General features: G+C 31.4%; 1 protein-coding gene across 1 annotated transcript in view; it reads right to left on the reverse strand.

The window, feature by feature from the left end:
• Positions 1-24577, reverse strand: part of LOC111639743 (TBC1 domain family member 1-like) — a 90741-nt gene that overhangs the window by 63503 nt on the left and 2661 nt on the right. The window lies entirely within an intron of this gene.

Genomic DNA, 24577 nt, shown 5'->3' on the forward strand with positions numbered 1-24577 from the left:
TAATGCGAATTAAATTAATAAAACTGTTTAACTGAAACCATCACTAGTAGCAACACTTCATTAAATTTTATCTAATTTAATTTATACAAATTTGAATTAATACTTTGTTAATGTGTATCAAATATTAATAAAATACAAGAAACTTCCAAAGAATTAGATCAAAATTCTAAAATAAATTAATTTTTTTTTTAAGTGGGAATCAGCCAATAGATCTTAAGATAACGAATAAATTTAGCAATTAAAATTATAAGGAACTTAAAAAACTAACAAACAAACAAAATAGGAAACTGTGGAGACTTTGGAGCCATCTCTTCATAACTTGATACGGAAAAAACTATTTAGAGAAGTATCAATTACAAAAAAACTGGCTCCAAAGTCTCACATTCACTTCCTGTGAGAAATGAAGGCACATTAGCATTACTATAATTACTATTATTAAACTATGTAGAATATAACTAATTGATAATTATCTCTTATAAACAGTGGTATGGTCTTTCTTCCAACGAATAATCAAAATATATCGACATTTTATATTTATGTAGTCTGTTTATGTAAATACGTCGGTGATTTATAGTAAAAAATGTTTTTTTTTTCTTTTTTTTTAATCTTTGAACTTGTGTACAATTTACTATATATCGAGCTTCATAACCCGTTTTAATTCTAGCAATTTCTATGGAAAAATATTTATTACATCACAATAATCTAAATAGGTAATTTTTGATATAAATACTAAACTGTAGAGCAAGAAATAATAATACTAATAATAGCAAATTCATAATATTTATTTATTTAATCTAAATTCTGAATATTTCTTGTATTTTCTTCGTTCTATTTTAATTATTATCAATTATTATTATTATTATTTTAATTATTTTCTTAGTTGTATTTTATTTATTCTTCCATTTTATTCGCTAAAATTAATTAATTCCTTTATTTTCTTCGTTCACAATAAAGTTTTTAACTTTTCTATGTATGAAGAAAATACAATAAAATACAAAAAATTAAGAAAGAATACTGTTTTTTTTTACAAATTTAAATGTATGTCATAGGTATGCACAAATTAATTTTTACGGAATATTAATTAATTAATTAATTAATCTATTGAATGAGGTCTATACACGAATTTGGGAGTCCGAAATTCAAGTGATTTGGTGACAAAAATAGCCTCACGTTTAGTTATTCACGGGTCCCCTACTAAATATGTATGAGAAGATCTGTTCGCAAGTAATTACTAGCGCTATATCGAGGTTCGACTGTATTGAAGTTTAAACATCTTATTTCATTTCAATGATGCTTTTCTGTTTTAAGAAATTCTAGAAGATTTTCATCTACGTAATTTTACGTTATGTGAAATAATTTCGGAATTTCTCAAGGTGACCGATCTTAAACAAAAAAAAGGAGGGAAAAAAATACATTATCGTGAGAGTCCAGCAACTAGAAATCAATCGATTCCTTACGAAATAGAAAATCGATACTGTATTAAACTTTCAAGAACAGCTGAAGTCTAAAGTGAAGACGTTCAATTCTCTAATCAGAGATTTTTCTTAATCATAAAACTGCGTTACTTCCACGAAAAAAAAAATTTCCTGCAACGAGTTGCTTAACTTTCACGGCAACATTTACTGGCGCCATCTGTTACGATCTTTTATTTTAGTTTTTTTTAAAATACTTTTAATTATTATAAAATGGCAGAAAGCTTTTTAAGAATTTTGAAGGGACAAGTTTTATAAAAAAAAAAATTGTAAATGCTAATAACGAGTAAAATCGTCATCAATTAAGTCCCATCTTACTGGATATAGGCCTACACACACGACTCCCTTTATCTTCTCACCCCTCGACCTATACTCACCAAAATTTAATAGGATCGAATCCTCCTAACGAACAAACCTCCATTCCAAATTTCAAAAATTTTCGTCAAAAAGCACAGGAGTTATTAAGCTTAAATCAGGGTGAACAAAACACACACATACAGAAAAAAAAACCTTCGAATTCTTTTGTATTTCTCCACGTTTCAAGGTGTCTTGAGTATAAAAATGTAAAAATCTAGAGGGGTCATTTTTTGCCGGATCGCCATACTTTCCCTCTGTTTTAACAGCCGGGAAAGTAAAAATCTGTACACTAAATTTCATAGGTCTAGTTTCATAATTTACACATTAAAAAAAATATTCCAGTAAATAAATTTCTACAATAGATAGCATCCAAATGGCCCATAAATCAAAAGTAATTATTTATATGAATTAAACTTTTGCGTGTTTTAATCACGCACCGATCGATACAGGAGTTCATTGACGCCTACAAATGGAAAAGTGGACATATAATTAGGATGATCCGGAGGGGAAAATCTGAACTGTTTCTTTAAAATTTCATTAAAAAATAACGTAAATAATATATATTTTTTAATTTGTTTATTTAAATCAGTTATCGCAATCTGAAAGTGTTATTTATAGTTTCCTCCTCCGAACATAATCGACCATCGATGAAAGCAAACTTGAAATTTTCAAATATTGACTTTTTGATTTTTATTTCATTCAATTTTAATGAGTTTTTCTATTATATTATTTATTTTTATTATTTTCTTCCATTTACAGCATCTTCGTCTAAGTAAATTTTAAAAAAATTCAGACAAGATTTAACTGTTACAAGTTAGTCTACCTTTTATGTATTTTTCTTTTTTATTCGCTTTAAATAATAAGGACATTTATTTTATTTTTTTTTCTTACTTTATCCAATGAGGAAAATCGGAGTTTTCTCCTAAATAAAGATCCACGTCGTAAATTATCGAGTATTTTTTCTGAATAATTGAAATACAATTGTGTAATGCAGTATAAATTAATTAAAATCATTTATTCTGCTGCTAAAATTATATAAAATAATAATATTTTACATATTACAAAACTAGCAAATTCGTCTAAATCCATTTCAGTGAATATTTAAGCTTATCTAAAAAAATCTAGCAATGAGTTGCATAACTTTTCCAGCTTTTATTGAGATTTTATTTTAAAAATAACATTTATATTATTAATCAAAATAAATAATTCAAATTGTATGTTAGTGCTCCCACACACACTAACATCCATACACAGAAAGAATCCCGCTAACAAGGGCCTCGAGTCCAAAAATGTAGGACCATTTTTTGACCAATCGCCATAATTTTCCTGTTTTACATAGACATAACAGAGGAAATTAAAAATCTATAGGTATTCATGATGTATATACAGTTATAGGTACAAAGAACAGTGAAGAAATATGATCTGTATCTATTTTGGCGATTATTTAATTACGTTTTACACAAAATTCACATTAATTTCATTACAAAATAACAGAATGCAACAGATAATTTCAGTACAGAGTAACAATAACAGATTTCACTAAACACTAACAAACCAAGTGAATATAAATACTGTATTCGTATAAATTGGGGATTTTTTTTTAAAGGATTTACAATTTTCCAAAACAAAAAAAAAAATGGCCTTCTTGGTAACTGTCACTGGCCTTGGAGTTTATTTTTCGTTAAGGACTCATTACCGGTGACGAGGAAAATGCCAAATTCTACCCCTACACGTACTCAAAAATAAAATATGTAAGATGCTCTTTACATCGTTAGATGATAAACTTTAAATAATTAAAGATTAAACAACAAGGGCATCTCTTTTGTGATACTTTTAATCGCGAATTTAAAAAAAAATTCATCTTTAAAAAATATATTATTAATTTAATAAAAAGAAACTATAAAACAGACAAAATTTTCAGCCCACCCAGTGGCAGAGTGAATAAAAAACTCTCCAGCAACGAGTTGCTTAACTTTCCCGGCAATATTTGGTGAAGCCATCTGTTACGATATTTTATTTTAAGAACTTTTATATATTTTTAACTATTATAAAATGGCAAAAAGCTTAATATTAAGGGTAGGGATGGGTTTTATTAAAAAAAGAAAAAATTGTAAATGCTAATAACGAGTAGTCATTAAGTCAGATGGAGATACACACGACCCCTTTATCTCCTCACCCCCTCGGCCTTTAACCACCAAAATTTAATAGCATCGATGCTCCTAATAAACGAACTTCTCTGCAAAATTTCAGAAATTTTCGATAAAAACCAAAGGAGTTATTAAGCTTCAAACAGAATGAACAAAATTGTGCCCCTCCCACCCACACACGCAAATATTCATACATACAGAAGAAACCCCTGCATTTTTTTTATTTCTCAACGTTTTAAGGTGTTCTGAATTCAAAAATGTAAAAATCTGGAGAGGTCATCATTTTTTGCCGGATCGCCATACTTTCCCTGTTATGTATAATAGACGGAAAAGTAAAAATCACCGAACACTGGTAAACTTGTCGCGGGTTCGCGCCTCACCAACGGGTTGGCCATGAAGAGTTTTCGGAATTTTCTTCACGTTTGTAACACCTAAAAAGGGACCAGTCTCCCAAGTGTCGTAACACCTTAAAGGGGGCCAGTTTCTCAACATTTGTCGCCACTCTTGGGGGGGTCAGATAAACAAACAAACCAGATAAAATTTTCTGTCTATTTCCGCAGCAATGTACAGAAAATATTCGATATACATTATTGTAATTTATTGAAAAAAACCTAAACAGAAACATTAGACATTTATGAAAAATAACGAAATTGTCAGTGGCAACAGTGAGAATTTCGTTAATTTTTTTTTTATTTTGATAAAAGAAAGTCATAAATCATGACTTGAAATATAAACACAGTTTGTAGTTTTTCAGCAAGACATTTGTCTGTTGATACAGCTCATACTGTTGTATACATATATTTTAATAAATACTGTACCTATCCGTTACTTTAATTTTTAAAAATATTTCCAAACTAATTAACGATTGACGTTCTATAAATACTTTTTATCACAAATTGGCTTGCTTGTAGATGTTAAGAAATTTTGATATAATATCAAAATCTCTTAACATCTTTGCGAAACAAGAAAATATTTTTTTAAATCTTAGTATCCTCACTACATTATTGAGATATAACGCACCATAAATACATACCTATGGAATTTTAACACCTGCAGATAAGTGTGTAGTTAACAAGTATGAAATCATAAAAGGAAACATGAATGTGAGCATAGAATATTGAAATTATATACAATAGTATACTGTATACTGTACATGATAACGCTAAAAATGTGAAATAATAGATGAATTAGATGTAGGGTGTGGAAACCGGTATTTAAATACACAGTTTTAAACACACCCTATTTTTGAAAAGTGATGAGTAATACCGTTACCGAAATACCAGTACCGGTTTTCTAATTTTTCCTGAGTTAAAGGTTCATCTTCGCCGTTTTATATCATTATTACGGTAATAGTGTTGTTAGAGTGCTTTCTTCACCGATGCCTAGCGCTATGCCGGACTAAAGTCAAAGCATAACTACAGAATAAAATTGCTTTTTTTTTGTTTTTTAAGAGCTGTTCACGTAGTCTGTGTGTCTGTATTTAAGAATGTTCTATGTGACATGTGTTTAGTATGGCAACCTTCTATAGTGTTGTGTATCATATGTTTCTACACTTCAGTAGTGTATTTGGTATAATGATTGCAAGAAATTACTGGCACAATAAGTACTTTATCCATTCTCCACAAAAGCTTTATTTCTTAAAAGTTGACAAATTTTTCAGTGTTTTCTACAGCGATGTCTATCGTGTACAGTACAGTACGTGATTTTGTTTTGTTTGTCAATGGATGTGATGTTTGGTCTGTTGTGATGTATTGTTTTGTCTGTGTTTTGTAGTGTATTTGATGTGTTGGTTTCATGGCCGTTTGAGGTGTGTGTATTTATACTAAGGTTGCTAGGTGTGTAGTAGTTTTTTACCGGTTAGGTTTATTTGTATAAGGCAATGCGACACGTGGGCGGTCTACCAAAGAGGGATATCTCCCGGGAGAACTTTCTAAGGGAAACTGGCATCTATTTAGGTGTTACAAACGTGAAGAAAACCCGGAAGACTCCACGTGGCCAGCCCATTTGCCAGGCGCGAACCCACGACCATTGTTCAGTGGTTTTATCCACTCGATCACTGATAGGCGTTTGGTACCGGAAAATTACAATTTACTGGATAATTTCCACACCCTACTTAGATAAGAGATGACTGCGAATAATTCATGTCTAAATAAATATACATTGATGATAATTACACCTCTTACTTTATCGCTAGCTTATTCAAATAATATTCAGTCACAGAATGAAAGGTCAAAATACGAAATTTTACGTTATAAATACAAGTTATTGCATTTAATAAATTACATTATTATAATTTTTATAATTGTTAAATTAATATAAGATCATAAAATAATTTCTAATTAAACCTCGTTATAATGTCCTCCTAAATAGCGTCACTTTCATAACTCCTCGTGAACATTAAAGCAGTATTTCACTCACTGATTCTACAATTTTTCATTGTAAACAAGTGTTACTACCAAATCACTTGTCCTCCAAGCTCTGGTACAGACCTCGTTATTAGTTACAATCATTATTGTTTGAAATAATTCAGTTCAATGCCACACTCGATTAAAGAGAACAAACAGTGACGCTAAATCGAAGTTCATAACTTGATCAATAGTTAAATAATTAATTTTTTTTCTTTTAATTTCTTTCAGATAAAGAAAATTTTTCTAATTTATAAATCCCTGTAATTCTCTACTTCATTTTTTTTTTATTTTCCTTCATGCCTGGTACGTATTTCTTCTTGTTAATAATTTTAAATTAACCATTTTACGCGGTATATTTAAAACAATACGTGGACTTATTAAAATAAAAGTGGATAGCCTCAGAGTATAATTGGTGAACGAGCTTGGCACCTATCCGAAAAAAACGTGGGTTCGGTCCCGTTTTCCATCCGAGTCCAAAGAATTTTTTCCGTCTGAGTCTTTGTTTCTATCTTTGGGTGGTATACTCGTCCACCCAGAAAGAGAAAAACCACCCGGATATAACGTTCGCACGCGAAATACGTATAACGATTTATCTTCAGTTTATTAAATTTAGAAATTTCCGTTCGAACTCGTTTAAACTTTTATTTATTTTCCAGCAAATAAATAATCTTAAATAAATTTGGGGCAATTTATTCTCAGAATAACGAATTTTATACCGTATTAGTTTTAATATGAATGAATTTAAATTTATTATTATTTAATATTCTTAATATCAGTTATAAAATATTAAATATTTAATTTACTTGAAAAATTATCTTTCACAAATATAAGGTGTTCATATATATTCTTATCTAAATTACATACAGACAAACCTCTCTGTCTGTAATTTAGATAAGAATATATAAGTTTGACTTACGTCAACATATTTTAGAGTGTTTAATAATATGTAGAATGTTACATACTGTTAACTTAGTTTATTCAGTGGGCATTACATAAGGTAAATGGTAAAAACCCGTTAATTAAATAACTATAAACTCCAAATCATCCTCGAAACAGTATTCTAGTATTAAAAAATCCGGCTAGTCGCGTAAAATTCCCAGGAAAAAGTTAAGATTGCGTGTGGTACAATCTTTTATGAGATTTTATTTTATTAATACTAATATAAAAAGCTTAATTTTGAAGGTAGGGATGAGTTATGTAAAAAAAATTGTAAATGCTAATAACGAGTAAAAACGTCATTAAGTCCGACCCCACTTCAGATATGACACGTGACTCCTCTAGCTCCCCACTTCTTTGACCTTTAACCACTGAAATTTAATAGCTTCAATGCCACTAAAGCCCAAACCTCCCTGATAAATTTTAGAAATTTTCGACAAAAAGCACAGGGGTTATTAAACTTCAAACCGGGTGAACAAAATCGTGCTCCCCCCACACACACAACACATTCATATATTGTATACAGAAATTACCACCGAATTGTTTGCATTTCTCGACGTTTCAAAGTGTCCTGTCCAAAAAAAAAAATATGGTTAAGTTAAAGCTTTATCTGATACTACTAACGAACTCTATAATAATTTTAATGTTCCTGTACTTATTTTTATTTTCTTCTCCTGACAGTGGTTAGTTACTGTACACTTGTTTACGGAATAAATATAGGCACTTATCGCGGCGAGTATCGTCGCGGAACAAAAAGCCAACACTGATACACGAATATTTCACACGTGGTTTTACAGAAAATATTTACCGACTAGCGACAGAGATATTTGTTTACATTTATATATATATATACTTGGATAAAATATTGTATAAGAGTGAGTGAATCTATATTAAAAACGGCTTGTTCCCACCATAGAATTCCTTCTACCGACGAATGACTGAAAAATCTTAATTAGAACACCTATAAGTAATGTCAAATGAATGTAAAGTCACTAGTGTTATATCTAATCTCGAAGTATTAAAATATGTAGAAAATTTGGCTAGAGTTTATCGAAATAGGCTACTTTACTAGTTATCCAATTATATTAGCCAAGTAGGTTACTTCCAAATCGTGCTAAGTAGTGGCAATTGGTATTAAAAGAAACTGCTAATTATATACGTGGCCGATAGAAACAGTCTTATATATATAATAAATAAATAAATAAATAAATAAATACAGCAACGAGTTGCGTAACTTTCCAGGCAAAAACAGTTAAAACTTCGTGTGGTGCCATCCGTTATAAAAAGTTTTTAAATAAAATATAATATCATAATATTTATACAGTAATAATAAAATAGCTTAATTTTGAGAGGAGAGGCGAGTTTTATAAAAATTTGTAATGCTAATAACGAGTAAAAATCATTAAGTCCGACCCCACTCGAGAGGTGACACGTGACCCTCTGTATCTCCACACTCGACCTTTACCCACCAAAATTTAAACAGCATTAATACCCCTAATACACAAACCTCCGTGCCAAATTTCAGAAATTTTCGACAAAAGACACAGGTGTTATTAAGCTTCGAATGAGAACTAACATAAATATAGGGGGAAACCCCCAATTTTTTGAATTTGTTGATGTTTCAAGGTCCAAATACGTAACAATCTTAACAGGGGGGTTTTTACCGATCGCAATACTTTCCCTCTGTTATATAAATCAGCCGGGAAGGTAAAAGTAAAATTATATTAATTATATTTTGTGAATTAAAGAAAAAATTCAATGTGCCACAATTCTATTTTGATGTTTTCGTTGTATTAACGAATCGATCTCGTGGTAACGACCTAAACTTTGTGTTTCCATACGAGAGATGTGGAATGAAATTTCGTACTAATGTGGAAGAACGAACATCTGCACAGTAAATAGTAGAACCCGTGTAAAAAAATAAGTTAGGAGCTAAGAAGAAAAAAAATATATGTCAAGTATCTGAAACTTTTCTGACAGAACTAACAGTATCGATGGTGCCAAGATCAACAAATAATGAAGTGTTTGACGAAACCTACAAAGATCTTTCAACTAAAAACAAAAAAAAAGGATCGAAAACAGTATCCCACAGCGAAAAATATCCTATAGAATAAATTAAATTGTATACAAATTTGTTTAATTAGGTGCCAAATTAGAAAATTAGATTGTAACCAACGAAAATTGGACCTCCCTTAAAAAAATGGCGGCGTTAAATCGAAGTTTGATTGTACACGCACGTAACTTGTGAAATTTTAAAATTCTAATTGAATTTCTACAAATGGAACAGTAAATCTTATTACAAACCTTACTATCTTGTATTATCTCTGAATAGGAGTGGAGTATCTAATTCAAGGGTGGGAAAACATTTTGAGAATGTCTGACAAAAATGCGCATATTTTTAATTTCAAATAAATCGGTGAACGCCCAATTTTAACGTTATAAAAATGTAAATTAGCGTTATTTTTAAGTATTTAAAAATTCTTCTATAGTTTACTTTGGTGAGTTTTCTTTATGGCTGCTGCAATCCGAAAAAAATTGAAGAACTATAAATTCCAACTCGTCCGTCTGTCCGTCTTTCCTTTATCCCGAGAACGAAGTTAAATAGGTGAAAGCCGAGACCAGATATAGAAACCTTAGAGGGAGGAGGCCTCGATTAACTATATACGAACATCCGGTACAAACCGGAAGTCACGTTATTTCAATTCAAAAATTTTCCCTCGAATGAAATTAGATCTCTGTTGCTAACGGAAAAGTATGATGTACGGGGGCAAGCTACTATTAATTTGAGGTGGAGAGCATATATTTGCAGCCCGGCATTGTGACGATATCACAATAAACAATTACTCGTTAAAATACTCCTGGAATGTCATTGTTGACGCGTTACAATATAATTTGCATACTCATTGCAGAGGATTGTTTGATGGTATACCACAACTCAACGCGTGGGTGATCTGTTAAGGGGATGCCCTCGAGAGGACATTTTATGGGTAACTGCTCTTTTAAACACGTGAAAAAAACGCGTGGCCAGCCGCGAAACCAGTCTCCAATGGCATCAGAGATGCTCGAACACCAGAGAGCCCCAAAATTTAATGTTACGTAAGCAAACACGTTATAAAATTGATGCAAATTAAAAATTCCAAGAAAAAAAATCTGTTTTTTTAATTTCTTTCTTATATTTTAATGGCATCCGGGGATGGTGTTTAAGGTGAAATACACATTTGTCAGGTAGTCCTCCTCTCAACCTCTGGCAAATTGCCTCCTACGATTTTGAATAAGCGTGCCGTAGTGAGTCACCAACACGAAGAACAACCCTTAAACTTTTTGGCACAGTTTTAGACCCGTTTTAGATTTTTTTTTTAAATATATTTTACATCGATTATCAGTGTCTAGACGCAGATAATCGACATTTTATTCACACGAAGCTAAATCCCCGAAAATTCTCGCCAGCAGACCTACGTAACATAGTAGAATCTTCACTAAAATTACGGTGGACTATCAATGAATCGAGCTAAATCATTCGCTGTATNTGAGATTTTATTTTAAAAATAACATTTATATTATTAATCAAAATAAATAATTCAAATTGTATGTTAGTGCTCCCACACACACTAACATCCATACACAGAAAGAATCCCACTAACAAAATCCTCGAGTCCAAAAATGTAGGACCATTTTTTGACCAATCGCCATAATTTTCCTGTTTTACATAGACATAACAGAGAAAATTAAAAATCTATAGGTATTCATGATGTATATACAATTATAGGTACAAAGAACAGTGAAGAAATATGATCTGTATCTATTTTGGCGATTATTTAATTACGTTTTACACAAAATTCACATTAATTTCATTACAAAATAACAGAATGCAACAGATAATTTCAGTACAGAGTAACAATAACAGATTTCACTAAACACTAACAAACCAAGTGAATATAAATACTGTATTCGTATAAATTGGGGATTTTTTTTAAAGGATTTACAATTTTCCAAAACAAAAAAAAAAATGGCCTTCTTGGTAACTGTCACTGGCCTTGGAGTTTATTTTTCGTTAAGGACTCATTACCGGTGACGAGGAAAATGCCAAATTCTACCCCTACACGTACTCAAAAATAAAATATGTAAGATGCTCTTTACATCGTTAGATGATAAACTTTAAATAATTAAAGATTAAACAACAAGGGCATCTCTTTTGTGATACTTTTAATCGCGAATTTAAAAAAAAAAATTCATCTTTAAAAAATATATTATTAATTTAATAAAAAGAAACTATAAAACAGACAAAATTTTTCAGTCCACCCAGTGGCAGAGTGAATAAAAAACTTTCCAGCAACGAGTTGCTTAACTTTCCCGGCAACATTTGGTGGAGCCATCTGTTACGATATTTTATTTTAAGAACTTTTATATATATTTTAACTATTATAAAATGGCAAAAAGCTTAATATTAAGGGTAGGGATAGGTTTTATTAAAAAAAGAAAAAGTTGTAAATGCTAATAACGAGTAGTCATTAAGTCAGATGGAGATACACACGACCCCTTTATCTCCTCACCCCCTCGGCCTTTAACCACCAAAATTTAATAGCATCGATGCTCCTAATAAACGAACTTCTCTGCAAAATTTCAGAAATTTTCGATAAAAACCAAAGGAGTTATTAAGCTTCAAACAGAATGAACAAAATTGTGCCCCTCCCACCCACACACGCAAATATTCATACATACAGAAGAAACCCCTGCATTTTTTTTATTTCTCAACGTTTTAAGGTGTTCTGAATTCAAAAATGTAAAAATCTGGAGAGGTCATCATTTTTTGCCGGATCGCCATACTTTCCCTGTTATGTATAATAGACGGAAAAGTAAAAATCACCGAACACTGGTAAACTTGTCGCGGGTTCGCGCCTCACCAACGGGTTGGCCATGAAGAGTTTTCGGAATTTTCTTCACGTTTGTAACACCTAAAAAGGGACCAGTCTCCCAAGTGTCGTAACACCTTAAAGGGGGCCAGTTTCTCAACATTTGTCGCCACTCTTGGGGGGGTCAGATAAACAAACAAACCAGATAAAATTTTCTGTCTATTTCCGCAGCAATGTACAGAAAATATTCGATATACATTATTGTAATTTATTGAAAAAAACCTAAACAGAAACATTAGACATTTATGAAAAATAACGAAATTCTCAGTGGCAACAGTGAGAATTTCGTTAATTTTTTTTTTATTTTGATAAAAGAAAGTCATAAATCATGACTTGAAATATAAACACAGTTTGTAGTTTTTCAGCAAGACATTTGTCTCTTGATACAGCTCATACTGTTGTATACATATATTTTAATAAATACTGTACCTATCCGTTACTTTAATTTTTAAAAATATTTCCAAACTAATTAACGATTGACGTTCTATAAATACTTTTTATCACAAATTGGCTTGCTTGTAGATGTTAAGAAATTTTGATATAATATCAAAATCTCTTAACATCTTTGCGAAACAAGAAAATATTTTTTAAAATCTTAGTATCCTCACTACATTATTGAGATATAACGCACCATAAATACATACCTATGGAATTTTAACACCTGCAGATAAGTGTGTAGTTAACAAGTATGAAATCATAAAAGGAAACATGAATGTGAGCATAGAATATTGAAATTATATACAATAGTATACTGTATACTGTACATGATAACGCTAAAAATGTGAAATAATAGATGAATTAGATGTAGGGTGTGGAAACCGGTATTTAAATACACAGTTTTAAACACACCCTATTTTTGAAAAGTGATGAGTAATACCGTTACCGAAATACCAGTACCGGTTTTCTAATTTTTCCTGAGTTAAAGGTTCATCTTCGCCGTTTTATATCATTATTACGGTAATAGTGTTGTTAGAGTGCTTTCTTCACCGATGCCTAGCGCTATGCCGGACTAAAGTCAAAGCATAACTACAGAATAAAATTGCTTTTTTTTTTTATTTTTTAAGAGCTGTTCACGTAGTCTGTGTGTCTGTATTTAAGAATGTTCTATGTGACATGTGTTTAGTATGGCAACCTTCTATAGTGTTGTGTATCATATGTTTCTACACTTCAGTAGTGTATTTGGTATAATGATTGCAAGAAATTACTGGCACAATAAGTACTTTATCCATTCTCCACAAAAGCTTTATTTCTTAAAAGTTGACAAATTTTTCATTGTTTTCTACAGCGATGTCTATCGTGTACAGTACAGTACGTGATTTTGTTTTGTTTGTCAATGGATGTGATGTTTGGTCTGTTGTGATGTATTGTTTTGTCTGTGTTTTGTAGTGTATTTGANAGAATATATATATATATATATATTTTATATATTACAAATGCAATTCGTGCAGATTCCATTTTCTAGATGATGATAAATCTATTACTTCCATTACTAATTTGCATATTTTTTCGCGTTTTAAACTGAATTCCGGATAAAAATAGAAGAAAAAAAAAAGAATTTTTGTTCGGAATGCACTTTTAAAAATAATTTATCGCTGCACGCAGCACCGAAAATTCAGATAATGAAAACGAATTAAAAAACAAATAATAATAATAAAAGGAGAAAACCTATTTGCAGATTGACAATTTCTCCTACGTAATGGCCGCATTAATTTACATAATTAAGAAAAAAAAAATGGTAAAAATAAAAACAATGTATAAATTTTATTTTTTTAAAATATTTATAATTCCTGCGTACGACGTCACCTATAAAATTAGGTTCTCCTGTACTTGGACGACCTCTTCTAATTTAGCATTCTAGACACGTTAAGTCGCCCTATTTTTATTATTTACTTTCTTAATAATTTATCAAAGAATCGAAAGCATTAAATACACGAAAAATTATTTAATGTATTTAATGATTAGATATTGTAAATAAATAAATAAAGATGGCAACGTTACTTATTTGTTTTCATCCTTAATAACTGTTACCATTACATTTAAGTCTTCAGATTGGTTCGGGAGTGGATCAATATATCACGAACCGATAGTCCAATTTTCCTGAAAATTTCTGGAAATGTTCCTCCCTAATTCCCAAACCAACTTGCAAAGTTTCAGAAATTTCCGACTGTTGGCACGCGAGTTATTAAGCTTCAAAGTTAGTGAATAAAATCGTGTCCCTCCACATACATTCATAAATACAGGAAAATCATTTTTTTTTGCGTTTTACGGTCCCAGAGTCCAAAAATATAAAAATTTGGGTGTCATTCTTTGACCAGTCGCCATATTTATCCTCTGTTATAGCCTATACAACAGGAAAAGTAAAAAAATATTGTAGAATCTTTGGAGAGAAGGTACGTTGTGCCAATGAACTTTAACACTTGGATGGCCTTGCAGCGGAATACTAAGCTTTGATCGATTTAAAATAATAATAAAATGACAAAAAAAATAAATGAAGTTACATTCACTGAACGTTACTTTTTATTACTACAGAAGAACTTTAGTGAATTTTCTATAATCTTCGTGACACCGGAAAATTACAATTTACTGGATAATTTCCACACCCTACTTAGATAAGAGATGACTGCGAATAATTCATGTCTAAATAAATATACATTGATGATAATTACACCTCTTACTTTATCGCTAGCTTATTCAAATAATATTCAGTCACAGAATGAAAGGTCAAAATACGAAATTTTACGTTATAAATACAAGTTATTGCATTTAATAAATTACATTATTATAATTTTTATAATTGTTAAATTAATATAAGATCATAAAATAATTTCTAATTAAACCTCGTTATAATGTCCTCCTAAATAGCGTCACTTTCATAACTCCTCGTGAACATTAAAGCAGTATTTCACTCACTGATTCTACAATTTTTCATTGTAAACAAGTGTTACTACCAAATCACTTGTCCTCCAAGCTCTGGTACAGACCTCGTTATTAGTTACAATCATTATTGTTTGAAATAATTCAGTTCAATGCCACACTCGATTAAAGAGAACAAACAGTGACGCTAAATCGAAGTTCATAACTTGATCAATAGTTAAATAATTAATTTTTTTTCTTTTAATTTCTTTCAGATAAAGAAAATTTTTCTAATTTATAAATCCCTGTAATTCTCTACTTCATTTTTTTTTTATTTTCCTTCATGCCTGGTACGTATTTCTTCTTGTTAATAATTTTAAATTAACCATTTTACGCGGTATATTTAAAACAATACGTGGACTTATTAAAATAAAAGTGGATAGCCTCAGAGTATAATTGGTGAACGAGCTTGGCACCTATCCGAAAAAAACGTGGGTTCGGTCCCGTTTTCCATCCGAGTCCAAAGAATTTTTTCCGTCTGAGTCTTTGTTTCTATCTTTGGGTGGTATACTCGTCCACCCAGAAAGAGAAAAACCACCCGGATATAACGTTCGCACGCGAAATACGTATAACGATTTATCTTCAGTTTATTAAATTTAGAAATTTCCGTTCGAACTCGTTTAAACTTTTATTTATTTTCCAGCAAATAAATAATCTTAAATAAATTTGGGGCAATTTATTCTCAGAATAACGAATTTTATACCGTATTAGTTTTAATATGAATGAATTTAAATTTATTATTATTTAATATTCTTAATATCAGTTATAAAATATTAAATATTTAATTTACTTGAAAAATTATCTTTCACAAATATAAGGTGTTCATATATATTCTTATCTAAATTACATACAGACAAACCTCTCTGTCTGTAATTTAGATAAGAATATATAAGTTTGACTTACGTCAACATATTTTAGAGTGTTTAATAATATGTAGAATGTTACATACTGTTAACTTAGTTTATTCAGTGGGCATTACATAAGGTAAATGGTAAAAACCCGTTAATTAAATAACTATAAACTCCAAATCATCCTCGAAACAGTATTCTAGTATTAAAAAATCCGGCTAGTCGCGTAAAATTCCCAGGAAAAAGTTAAGATTGCGTGTGGTACAATCTTTTATGAGATTTTATTTTATTAATACTAATATAAAAAGCTTAATTTTGAAGGTAGGGATGAGTTATGTAAAAAAAATTGTAAATGCTAATAACGAGTAAAAACGTCATTAAGTCCGACCCCACTTCAGATATGACACGTGACTCCTCTAGCTCCCCACTTCTTTGACCTTTAACCACTGAAATTTAATAGCTTCAATGCCACTAAAGCCCAAACCTCCCTGATAAATTTTAGAAATTTTCGACAAAAAGCACAGGGGTTATTAAACTTCAAACCGGGTGAACAAAATCGTGCTCCCCCCACACACACAACACATTCATATATTGTATACAGAAATTACCACCGAATTGTTTGCATTTCTCGACGTTTCAAAGTGTCCTGTCCAAAAAAAAAAAATATGGTTAAGTTAAAGCTTTATCTGATACTACTAACGAACTCTATAATAATTTTAATGTTCCTGTACTTATTTTTATTTTCTTCTCCTGACAGTGGTTAGTTACTGTACACTTGTTTACGGAATAAATATAGGCACTTATCGCGGCGAGTATCGTCGCGGAACAAAAAGCCAACACTGATACACGAATATTTCACACGTGGTTTTACAGAAAATATTTACCGACTAGCGACAGAGATATTTGTTTACATTTATATATATATATACTTGGATAAAATATTGTATAAGAGTGAGTGAATCTATATTAAAAACGGCTTGTTCCCACCATAGAATTCCTTCTACCGACGAATGACTGAAAAATCTTAATTAGAACACCTATAAGTAATGTCAAATGAATGTAAAGTCACTAGTGTTATATCTAATCTCGAAGTATTAAAATATGTAGAAAATTTGGCCAGAGTTTATCGAAATAGGCTACTTTACTAGTTATCCAATTATATTAGCCAAGTAGGTTACTTCCAAATCGTGCTAAGTAGTGGCAATTGGTATTAAAAGAAACTGCTAATTATATACGTGGCCGATAGAAACAGTCTTATATATATAATAAATAAATAAATAAATAAATAAATAAATAAATACAGCAACGAGTTGCGTAACTTTCCAGGCAAAAACAGTTAAAACTTCGTGTGGTGCCATCCGTTATAAAAAGTTTTTAAATAAAATATAATATCATAATATTTATACAGTAATAATAAAATAGCTTAATTTTGAGAGGAGAGGCGAGTTTTATAAAAATTTGTAATGCTAATAACGAGTAAAAATCATTAAGTCCGACCCCACTCGAGAGGTGACACGTGACCCTCTGTATCTCCACACTCGACCTTTACCCACCAAAATTTAAACAGCATTAATACCCCTAATACACAAACCTCCGTGCCAAATTTCAGAAATTTTCGACAAAAGACACAGGTGTTATTAAGCTTCGAATGAGAACTAACATAAATATAGGGGGAAACCCCCAATTTTTTGAATTTGTTGATGTTTCAAGGTCCAAATACGTAACAATCTTAACAGGGGGGTTTTTACCGATCGCAATACTTTCCCTCTGTTATATAAATCAGCCGGGAAGGTAAAAGTAAAATTATATTAATTATATTTTGTGAATTAAAGAAAAAATTCAATGTGCCACAATTCTATTTTGATGTTTTCGTTGTATTAACGAATCGATCTCGTGGTAACGACCTAAACTTTGTGTTTCCATACGAGAGATGTGGAATGAAATTTCGTACTAATGTGGAAGAACGAACATCTGCACAGTAAATAGTAGAACCCGTGTAAAAAAATAAGTTAGGAGCTAAGAAGAAAAAAAATATATGTCAAGTATCTGAAACTTTTCTGACAGAACTAACAGTATCGATGGTGCCAAGATCAACAAATAATGAAGTGTTTGACGAAACCTACAAAGATCTTTCAACTAAAAACAAAAAAAAAGGATCGAAAACAGTATCCCACAGCGAAAAATATCCTATAGAATAAATTAAATTGTATACAAATTTGTTTAATTAGGTGCCAAATTAGAAAATTAGATTGTAACCAACGAAAATTGGACCTCCCTTAAAAAAATGGCGGCGTTAAATCGAAGTTTGATTGTACACGCACGTAACTTGTGAAATTTTAAAATTCTAATTGAATTTCTACAAATGGAACAGTAAATCTTATTACAAACCTTACTATCTTGTATTATCTCTGAATAGGAGTGGAGTATCTAATTCAAGGGTGGGAAAACATTTTGAGAATGTCTGACAAAAATGCGCATATTTTTAATTTCAAATAAATCGGTGAGCACCCAATTTTAACGTTATAAAAATATAAATTAGCGTTATTTTTAAGTATTTAAAAATTCTTCTATAGTTTACTTTGGTGAGTTTTCTTTATGGCTGCTGCAATCCGAAAAAAATTGAACTCGTCCGTCTGTCCGTCTTTCCTTTATCCCGAGAACGAAGTTAGATAGGTGAAAGCCAAGACCAGATATAGAAACCTTACAGGAAAGAGGCCTCGATTAACTATATACGAACATCCGGTACAAACCGGAAGTCACGTTATTTCAATTCAAAAATTTTCTCTCGAATGGAATTAGATCTCTGTTGCTAACGGAAAAGTACGGGGGCAAGCCACTATTAATTTGAGGTGGAGAGCATATATTTGCAGCCCGGCATTGTGACGATATCACAATAAACAATTACTCGTTAAAAATACTCCTGGAATGTCATTGTTGACGCGTTACAATATAATTTGCATACTCATTGCAGAGGATTGTTTGATGGTATACCACAACTCAACGCGTGGGTGATCTGTTAAGGGGATGCCCTCGAGAGGACATTTTATGGGTAACTGCTCTTTTAAACACGTGAAAAAAACGCGTGGCCAGCCGCGAAACCAGTCTCCAATGGCATCAGAGATGCTCGAACACCAGAGAGCCCCAAAATTTAATGTTACGTAAGCAAACACGTTATAAAATTGATGCAAATTAAAAATTCCAAGAAAAAAAATCTGTTTTTTTAATTTCTTTCTTATATTTTAATGGCATCCGGGGATGGTGTTTAAGGTGAAATACACATTTGTCAGGTAGTCCTCCTCTCAACCTCTGGCAAATTGCCTCCTACGATTTTGAATAAGCGTGCCGTAGTGAGTCACCAACACGAAGAACAACCCTTAAACTTTTTGGCACAGTTTTAGACCCGTTTTAGATTTTTTTTTTTAAATATATTTTACATCGATTATCAGTGTCTAGACGCAGATAATCGACATTTTATTCACACGAAGCTAAATCCCCGAAAATTCTCGCCAGCAGACCTACGTAACATAGTAGAATCTTCACTAAAATTACGGTGGACTATCAATGAATCGAGCTAAATCATTCGCTGTATCGATTATAAAACAGGATCAAAGTAGCGTAAAACACGGAATATGCCAGTTCACCACAAAATTCTGATTAAAGTTGATTTATTTCTCGTAGAAATATATATTTATATAAAACGAGCACAAAGCAATTTGTGAAGAATATATATATATATATATATTTTATATATTACAAATGCAATTCGTGCAGATTCCATTTTCTAGATGATGATAAATCTATTACTTCCATTACTAATTTGCATATTTTTTCGCGTTTTAAACTGAATTCCGGACAAAAATAGAAGAAAAAAAAGAATTTTTGTTCGGAATGCACTTTTAAAAATAATTTATCGCTGCACGCAGCACCAAAAATTCAGATAATGAAAACGAATTAAAAAAATAATAATAATAAAAGGAGAAAACCTATTTGCAGATTAACAATTTCTCCTACGTAATGGCCGCATTAATTTACATAATTAAGAAAAAAAATGGTAAAAATAAAAACAATGTATAAATTTTATTTTTTTAAAATATTTATAATTCCTGCGTACGACGTCACCTATAAAATTAGGTTCTCCTGTACTTGGACGACCTCTTCTAATTTAGCATTCTAGACACGTTAAGTCGCCCTATTTTTATTATTTACTTTCTTAATAATTTATCAAAGAATCGAAAGCATTAAATACACGAAAAATTATTTAATGTATTTAATGATTAGATATTGTAAATAAATAAATAAAGATGGCAACGTTACTTATTTGTTTTCATCCTTAATAACTGTTACCATTACATTTAAGTCTTCAGATTGGTTCGGGAGTGGATCAATATATCACGAACCGATAGTCCAATTTTCCTGAAAATTTCTGGAAATGTTCCTCCCTAATTCCCAAACCAACTTGCAAAGTTTCAGAAATTTCCGACTGTTGGCACGCGAGTTATTAAGCTTCAAAGTTAGTGAATAAAATCGTGTCCCTCCACATACATTCATAAATACAGGAAAATCATTTTTTTTTTGCGTTTTACGGTCCCAGAGTCCAAAAATATAAAAATTTGGGTGTCATTCTTTGACCAGTCGCCATATTTATCCTCTGTTATATCCTATACAACAGGAAAAGTAAAAAAATATTGTAGAATCTTTGGAGAGAAGGTACGTTGTGCCAATGAACTTTAACACTTGGATGGCCTTGCAGCGGAATACTAAGCTTTGATCGATTTAAAATAATAATAAATTGACAAAAAAAATAAATGAAGTTACATTCACCGAACGTTACTTTTTATTACTACAGAAGAACTTTAGTGAATTTTCTATAATCTTCGTGACTCTATGTCTTATCCAATATTGGAGACGATCGAAGATATTTTTAACGCACCTCCAACATAGACAGAAGTCCTCTAAAGAAAATATTCTTTTTTCTCGTTACATAATTCTGTTCGCTCGCCATTATATACACAGCATGCGAGTCACGTCATTTTTAACATCGAAGTAACAAGCAAATATGACGTCCACCATTGAGGAATTGGCATTGTTCGACGACAAATGCGAGGAAGCTCGTTACCAGATACGTTACGACATCAAAAAAATAAATATATATATATATACCTATATATACTTTCTCCTTTCAAATCAACAGCATAGTAATTACTGTATATACGACGGGAAACCGACATGCAGACATACAGCAATATCAAATCAGAAAATAAATAATTCATAAGCATAATTAGAGATTACAAAAGAATTCCTGTGAGAATTCATTAATATAGACCTAAATATTCCTTGACACATTTTTCTCTTGTCTTATCTTTATATAATACTTTCGCTTCGTAGAAACTGTCTCGTTACGTAACATGTAACGTGCGCTAAGGCGCCACTTAGGCCTACAAGGAAAGTGGCATAGCCTATAGGCTCGCATACTTTTGCACGAGTGGTGTTGTGCAATTTATAAGTTCATCAGTCTCTGTGATTAAATAAATACTCGAATTAATTTAACTATGAAGCAGAACAATGGTAAAGGGTGTTCAACAAAGGGCACCCTTCTTTGTCTCTCCTACACTCGTTATTCTATATTCGTAAGGTTTTATTGAAGGTAAATGACGTCTAAAAACGTGGAAGGAAAACCACGTGTTCATCTAAAGAGAAAATTATGACCTACTTACAAAGAAAGAAAAAAAATACAGTGATAGCGTGTTAACCTGGTGAAAACAGAGCTCATAGCACGTAGGTCCATTTATATATTCTACACGTCCCATAGATTCTTTGTTTGGATAGATACGTAGTTTATATGCTAATATTTTTACTATTACGTTATTTTTTTAGTAACAAAGCAACTATTTTCAACCATTTTAATTGGATTTAGTAACTACCGAAGTCCGTTTTAAGTAGTTTCGAGGCCCCAGCCCAATAGGTATTATACAAATAAAGAGCAACGAGGTAAAAATTCTAAGGCGAGGCCCCATCCATGGTTGGGCATGCCCACGAATATGCGTATTGCGCAAAGAATTGTTCCATTTGTGTTCTAATTTATGAAACATGGATAAGATTTGAATAAATTATTAATTAAATACCTGCCACTATTAATCATACGGCCAATGACCGAAAAGGAACTATATTCGAGGGTATGTAAAGGAGATAGACATTAATATTCCATAATTCTTAAATGAAATTCGAAGGGCGTATTCAGGATTTCTTTAACGAGGGTATCCGAAATGTAATTCCAAAAAAGAATGCAAAAATTTGCGTTAATTCTAGGTCATCTATTCGAAAGAAGTTGGAAGTGGATTTTAATTCTTATTAAATGCGACAAATCCCCCGCTTTAGGTCCAAATTGATTCCTGGAAAACCGTCGTAAATCGTAGTAGTAAAAAGGGATGGTAAAGAGGGAAATTGTTGTATTTTACAGTGAAATTAATTATAATTTTTAAGAATTTATACAGTGAAACCAACTCAAAGTGGTCACCTTACGCAGGCGGTCACATTAGCAGGTTTCACTGTATATATATAAATAAATTTTTACACACACACAGTGTGTGAGTAAGGTCATTAAATTCTCCTGTAAACCAAGTGAAAAAAACAGCGAATCTTGTATGTACATACCTAAATACTCATACTGCACAGGCAATAGAGAATAAGATTCTTAATATCAATCACGGGTTCGAATCCCATGGGATTAATCCACTTTCATGGCCAGACAATTGATAAAGGAATCAGAAGACTCAGATTCGAATCCTAAAATTTTCAGAGATGAATGACCTGGTTATCGGGATGTACAGGAATGTAGGACCACCCTGTACTCCAACACATCTTTTCCATTGTAGACATGGCCGAACCCATTAACGACACGAAAAATAACCTTCTTAATGGCCGCACAGCGGAAATAATTAAAATTAAAAACACAGATAAGTAAGAAAATAAAGAAAAATATATTTTGTACTACTCCTTCTCGACTTTCCGATGTATTTAAATTTAAAAAAAAAAAAAAAAAACTGTACTAATGGATTGGCAAAAGAACTTACTAAATTTATAATATCGGTATCACTAGACACTTGATTAGTTTGACTATTAGTTACCGTTGACCTATTTACGCACAAAAAGGTATAAAGTATCAGAAAATCGGTGGAAAAATTCACAGAAAATCGATGTATCCGAACAAAAAATTTTGTAATATGTCCCAATCGATACTACGTAATACTTTGTTTCTAGATTTTTTAAATTTTAATGTTTTTTTTTTGTTTTCTAATAAAGATACGTGACTCGAATCTTTTCTATCGATTCCACTGTATTTGATTTATTCTCTTATGTCTTTCACCTTTTTATAGCTATCGTTTATCACCTATCTTCAGTATATCCTTTTATGGTCGAACCTAATCCTAATGGAATCGATAAGCACGAATAAGGAATTTTCGGGAACAAAGCACCAGCAATAATAATAATAATAATACAGTCAAACCTGTCTATAACGGAACCTGTATACAGCGAAAACCTGTCTACTACGGAAGAGTTGAACGGTCGCTTAGGGTTCAGTTATAGATAGATTTGACTTTAAATTTTAAATATTAGATAATACTTGTGTTTCTAGGCATTAATGCTTAATAATTATCTAGTTTTATTGAAGTACTTTCAACAGTTACTAATTATAGAACTGCGAAATATATATATATATATTATTTTTAAAGGACTCGCGTACTTGTCCAATTCTTTTCGAATTTAGAGGTTAAAACGTATTAATGGAAGTTTTGTACTGTTAAAAAAAACACTTAAAAATGCTTTAATACTTCAAAACTTTCCAATTCTCTTGTCAAAACTTTCAAAGATTTCATTTTCGAGTGGTATGACCCGGTAGAACGGCTGTTGCCATAGCAATATCTTAAATTCGGCAAACTCTTACCTGAAGTATATTCTGAAAAAAAAAGGAAGAGGGGGGGAACGAGAAAATAGTGATTGTTATCTGGCTGGTTATCAAAGTAATATGGAACGGTTCCAATTCAGGCGGACATTTACAGCGAGAAAAGATGATTTCTATTGTAGAAAACGTCATTATTATTACGTCCGACGTCGTAATTTTGATTCTAAATATATATTTATATATTGAATCATTAATATAAATTTCGCACGAAATCATTATTATTATTATTACTTAAATTAAATTAACATAATTCTTGCTTTAATAAATTCGGGTTAATCTTTTCTTAGAAAGATTGAAAAAAAAAACCCTCGAATCAACTTTATAGCAATTAGTTCGTGGACGGCTCTAGAAGGGCTGATCTACTCCAGGAAATGATCTAAAAGAACTAATCTGGCTCAAGAAACGTATCCAGGAGGGTTGATATATTCCGAAGAAGGATCCAGGAGGACTGATCTGATCCATGATCCCATTCACCAGAACCCCTCGAATCTTCATTTATTAAGCACAGAAAAAGAAAGCGTTATGTAAATTAATCTGGAATTTATAATAATAAATACAATTTTAGCAAATTTTATCGGGGAGGAGACGAACGTAAAAATGTCCGTCCGATTACCGTATCCAGTACT

Source organism: Centruroides sculpturatus, unplaced genomic scaffold, assembly GCF_000671375.1.
Source record: "Centruroides sculpturatus isolate CEXI.00-Female unplaced genomic scaffold, Cexi_2.0 scaffold212, whole genome shotgun sequence".
NCBI classification, from domain to species: domain Eukaryota; kingdom Metazoa; phylum Arthropoda; class Arachnida; order Scorpiones; family Buthidae; genus Centruroides; species Centruroides sculpturatus.